Source organism: Polypterus senegalus, chromosome 4 (assembly GCF_016835505.1).
Source record: "Polypterus senegalus isolate Bchr_013 chromosome 4, ASM1683550v1, whole genome shotgun sequence".
NCBI classification, from domain to species: domain Eukaryota; kingdom Metazoa; phylum Chordata; class Cladistia; order Polypteriformes; family Polypteridae; genus Polypterus; species Polypterus senegalus.
Genome location: NC_053157.1, coordinates 136,081,249 through 136,087,248, shown reverse-complemented (window position 1 = coordinate 136,087,248; position 6,000 = coordinate 136,081,249). Strand labels below are relative to the sequence as shown.

Below are 6,000 nucleotides of genomic sequence, written 5' to 3'. Positions count from 1 at the left end.
TATTAGGGGGTAACAAAATGCATAGACAGTTATAACAGTAGTTATCTCTGGACTTTTCCAAAGTTTAATTGAATTATGGCAACAATGTGTAGTATGACACTGTCTCAGAAGATATCATTACTCGTATGAATGCTAGTATCACCACATAGCAGGCAGGATTCTCAAACAAAATGGCAGTGGTACGGTTATCGTTTGAGGAGTGCAAGACCATTTTCAAGTTGTGGTTTAAATCTGAGAATGTTGAAGTACAATGACAATGGAGATGTGAGTTTGCAACAGAGCCATCAGCACGCCTGACAACTGCACATATTCGTGATAAGTTTGAAACCCACTGTACCGTGTGTAATATGCACAAGGGAAGACCCGGGTGTCCTGCTTCCTTGGCTGTGGTGTTAGAACAGTTTACACATTCACCACAAAAGTCTACCAAACAATGTGCACGTGAGACAAGAGTTGGTAACCATTTTGAGCACCTGTTGTAAATGTGACTTAAATTCGTCCCTTAATATCTGTATAAGTTTAAAATCACAAATTTAATACAGGTTTTTCTTTTGTTGCAGTGTGTACACATTTTTTTGGCTCCCTCTGTGTGTGTATATACTGTATATATACCGTATACACTATATATACAATACACTGCTGTGGCAGGTTGGCCACCAAATTTTTTATACATGGGTCTCCTGCCTACCGACGGCCAGAATATCCCATCTGGGATGTCACTTGTGGAATACCGAGGGCGTACAGCTCCCCCAAGGTTGGACACAGACAAGTACAGAGGCACAAGCCAAAAGCAACACACGTTTATTTCTCATGGGGCTGTACTTTTCCCACGCTCCCACCTCAATACTGACAAGCACAAAAAACACAATGCTCAGTCCCTTCATTCTTCTTCTTCTTTCTCTCCTTCTCGGCTGCCTCCACTCCTCTCCCAGCAAGCTTCGTCCACCTCCTCCCGACTCTGGCTCCCGGAGTGAGGTGGCTCCTTTAATTAAGCACCTAAGAGTGATCCAGGTGGTTCATCAGAATTACCTGGAAACACTCCTAGGTGTAGTGAAAATCTACTGAATGGGTCTGCAGCTTTCCCTGGCGGCCCCTATAGAACCCAACAGAGCTGTACCAAACTCCAAGTCCTGGCATGCCCTGTGGGAATCCGTGGTGCCACAGGTGCCTAGACGGGCTGCCCTCTAGTGTCCCAGGGGAAGTAGTGTCCTGCAGATGCTCTCTCCCCTGGTCCTTCTATCCAGGAGGTGTCCCTGCTGGGTAATGGCCGAATCCACCTGTCAATATATATATATATATATATATATAAAGCCTATGTTACACATAATGGAAAGTAAAATGGCAATTAAAAATATGCAGCTATGTCGGAAAAGAATAGTCTTACCCAAAATCAATTTATACCAAATTTCATTATAGTTGTCAAGCAATGCCTTTAACTTTACTGTAGCACACATTTTATAACAGCATCATTTTCTAAATGCACACAAGGCATGACGTTCTGCAGCCTGGCCAGTGGATGGTGCACTAACCTTTATGAAGTAAAACAAAGTTTTGGCATGTGATCTAACAGAATCTCTGCTCTTTCATATTGGAATACCCGATGGGAGGAATACACTGCCATAGAGACACTGGCAATTGTTAAAGGACCCTTGCAGGACTAATAATTAAATTCAAGTCAAGAAATCAACAGCCAGTGTGAGACTGTGTTCTTAGAAATTACCTATTCACTTACAACACAGAATGGCCATCTGTAGGATAATATAAATTTGTTTTAAACAAGTTTTAAAGTATCTTATAGTACTTGTCTAACAGAAATAAAAAGTTATTCAAATTCAGCATTTTTCAATTACCATAAAGTGACAGATATTACCATCTGTTGCTTAACCAGTTGCTATATTTATCAAGTTCCTTTTTTAACACACAACCACAAGTGACAGCCAAAGTCTTGCTAGTGTGTTATTCTTTCTGTATTTACTGTATGTGCCATTAATGCATTCTCAGTATAAAAGGATAATTTCATAACTGCCTATTTTGCCTAAAATGGGCACTGATGTAAAGACAGAAGTCAAGGTTTTAGTTGATGAAAATATATTAGAGTCATAACCAATATTAAATAATTACATTAAATTCATATTTGCACTGAACAACATACACATAATTTGGGCACACAATAGATGGACATCATAGGTCAAAATCAATCCTCAAAACTAAAAAGCAAAAGATTGTCGAACATCCAATATCAATAATGTGTTGAATATGCTTGTCCAATTATAAGGACTGGAGCAACAGGAACCTACCACAAGAGTGATGGATACAAGAAGGGAACCAAACCTGGACAGGGTTAAAACTTCAAAACATGGGACTCCTAACTACCTTCACTTAACTGAACCTGAAGGTGGGATCAATTTGGAACATAAAGAGAAAACGTACACAGACCGGCTGGGAACAGAACCCACAATTCTGGGGCTGCACATCAGTAACACTACCTTTTATACCGTCAACAATTAAACATCAATCCAACTACTGTATCTATTTTTATTGAGAGCCATTATAGCATCCAGGAAAAGTGGAAGTATATCTTGGAAGCACTGGGTGCAAGGAAGGAATAAACTAAAAGTGACTACGGCACTCTCATCTTTCACAGGGCAACAATGAAAAATTGGCTCATGATTACAGTAAATTGTTTAAGTATGTGGTCTGAATTAGTTTAGCAAATTATTAACCTGATGAAAGGATAATTATGGTGGCTCAATTGTTCATTTGTTGGCACACCTACTTCACACCTGCTAAAAACTACATTAGTGACTGTCTATTCGGAGTTTGCAGTCCTCTTCACGTCTGCAATATTTTTCCACCAACATCTCAGACTTCTAATTTAGGCTAAGTGGGAACTTTAAATTGAGTGTGGGTGGTATGTATGTGTGAGTGTGTCCTCTGACAGCCGTGTGTCCAATGCAGGTTCAAACAGCTAGCTAAAAAAGACAGTGTCTATAAAGAATCTCATTTCATGTTTGCAATGCAGAAATAAGTAAACATCTGTTAGTGTGACAGCTGCGTTCCAAGTTCTGTTTACATCTTGCACAACATTAAAATATGAAGAAGTTACATTTCAGTAATGACTCATCTGTGGCTTTATAAAGTGAAAGCTAAACATAAAATAAATCACAGTGAAAATACTTTTTTTCCATCTCATTGCAGGTGTGGTAATTTCAGCAGAATATATGACTATAGTTAACTGGAAATAAAAAAAGAGCAATGCTTCCTTATTCTTGAACAGTTGGAATCAACCTGTTAATTGGCAAAGGTCCATTTAAAAATGCATACGAGTATCCACACCTAAGAAATACTTAAGAAATACCAGCTTACTAACTGGTTTCTATTAAGCAATTGCACAAACCTTAAGTACTTAAGTGCCATTCCTCCTGTATTGATACCTGTTGTTCTTTGCACAAGTAAAAGTACTTAAAAGACCACAATGAAACCCATTTACATTAATTCATTGCTATTTTTACAGCCATCTTTGTAGCCAACTGTTGTATTATCAGGGTGAAATTTAATGTATGTCATATATCCAGAGGAGGTGGAGAAAGTTGGGAGAATGCACTGATGCAGCGCATTGCCACACTCACCACCCGACGAACAACCTCACATTTTTATTAAATTCCATTTCTATGAGAAGGTGGTAAAATTGCCCTGACATTAATTCCAAATAAAAACCTTTAGTTATGATACAAATAAGTATGAGTGTGCCATGCAATGAACTGATAAACTGTTCTTGTTTAGTTCCTGTCTAATTCCCTGCACTTAATGTGTGGAGCTGGCATGTTCTCCTCATGTCAATGTAATTTTTCCTAAATGAATGATTGATAAATTCTGAAAACATACAGCTGTTTCAACTTTGAAAACTAGTATTAAGACCAATTCTCATCTAAAAAATTCTCAAGGTAGGACAAAACGTCCTGTTCCCAAAATCATCTTTTCTCTGTTGCCACTGGTATTTGGCATGTATTTAAAGAAGTCAATTGAGGATCAATAAGGCATTTGCCCTTCTGGATCTTTCCATTCTTTTTCTGCTTTTATTACATCCGGTTTGCCTTCTTCCCTCAAGACAGTAACAGACACCTTTGTATAAACCTTCAGTTTTTAGCAATCTGTCACATGGAATAAGGTTCATTCTTCAAAAAAACAGTAGATTGACATGATTCTTGAGAAAGATGCTTCATTTTTGCCATTTTTGAAACCAGAACTGAACTTTAGGAATGAGAATACCTATTGTATCTTATTACAAATAACTCGGACACAGGTGCATAACATAAACTCCATTCACTGCTTTAATCCACTATTCTCCAAATCTCTTACACTCATCCTCTGCCCTCTAATTCCTATTCCCTTAAAGAAACCTTACCCACTTTCCAACTCAGACACCACAGTACCTTGCAACTTAAATGAACAAAATAACAGGCTTAAGTGGTGTCAGTGCAATTAGAAATGTTTCTGTAATAACCAATTAGCATATACAGTAAGCATGACTAATTAAAAATAAGCTAAGGGAATGTAGCATTAGGACACTGAAGGAATTGATATTAGGGATTTGCAGCTATATGTGAATAATACATTAAAAATCAGTTAGCTCAAGCAGTAATTGCCATTATAAACACCAGTAATGCCTTGGCATTATTTAAAAACCAATTTACGGTTTTATTTGCTGTCTTTCTGAGGGAATGGAGGTGATGCTTTGTCCTGATTTCTGCAGGATCCATGAAGAACTTCCTCTGACACACATTGAACAGTGTTAAGGTACACATATATGTTTAATTGTGCAGGTGCTTTTTCTTCTTCTTTGTTGTATTTCAAGCTAGGCTACAGTTAATCTTTGAGGTTTCATGCAGTTAATAAGGGTATATAGTGGTCCTCTTTCGCTAACACGAAAATTCATCTGCCAAGTAGTTCATGATCAGTCCACTCCCTTCTTCACATTTTAACTTAACACATTTTTACGTATTATCATTCTGATATCGCACTCCATTAGGTATAATGCCCAGTGGCGGCTGGGCGGTCTCGTAGCCTTGGAACCCCTGCAGATTTTGCTTTTTTTTTTCTACAGCCCTCTGAATTTTTTTTGGTTTATTTTTTCTGTCCTCCCATACATTGACTCTTACTTTATTCTTTGTTATTTAGTATTGTCTAATGTTATTTCTATTTTTTATAAACGTTTCTTCATCTTGTAAAGCACTGTATATAAATAAATATTGTTTAGGGTCTTCTGCTCTAGGTGACCAACTAATCCTTTGTTATGGCAACACACTGGGAAGCAGGGGTCTGCTATTAAGTAAAAATCAAGAACAGGAGAGATTGGGCAGAAAGCAGAGATCTGTGCATGGAATGGATTATAAAGGAATGGCCAGTTTGAACATTTTTTCTTAGGTTCACAGAAGCCCAACAGTATGGGAGATAATTGTGGTAAGGTTTTGTGCATCAAGATTAGAAATTGATTACTCACCGACCAATTGGGATAATTAGAGCAGTACTCTGAATGTCATTTGCCTGTGATTGGACAGTCTTATCAGATGAGACCCAGAAACTGCATTCTGAAGATAAGCTCTCCTTACAGGGCCTACACTTTAGCTGAAGTTAAGTACCAGTAGAAGAGGTGACCAGCTAAAGCAATGGACTTGTTTGTCTTGTAACTCTATTCTATATAGTTGAGCCTAAAAGTACTGGATTCTGACTTCACTAACTAATTCCATTATTATTTCATATTGAAGTTCATAAAGGTGTTTTTTATGCTTATTTCTCTTGAAGTCTAGATATGTCTTATCATGAAGTAGCTTGCATTCCTCCTTTAAGATGCAGTAACAGCAGGTATTTCATAAAAAATGCATTTGTTGATCAGTTCTGTCCAGCCTTACCAAGTGAAACTGTATAACTCTATAGCCCATTCCTCATAGACTGGCACACCTGGTCAGCAAACCAGCATTTATAATTTAGTGATTAGTAACA

General features: G+C 37.8%; 1 protein-coding gene across 1 annotated transcript in view; it reads right to left on the bottom strand.

Annotated features, from left to right (window-relative positions):
* Window positions 1-1,211: 1,211 nt before the first annotated feature.
* LOC120527648 (toll-like receptor 6) overlaps window positions 1,212-6,000 on the bottom strand; it is a 29,079-nt gene continuing 24,290 nt past the window's right edge. Inside the window, exon 3 of the mRNA XM_039751289.1 lies at window positions 1,212-1,277. The gene's annotated coding sequence lies outside the window, so the exon portion shown is untranslated. The remainder of the gene's footprint in view (window positions 1,278-6,000) is intronic.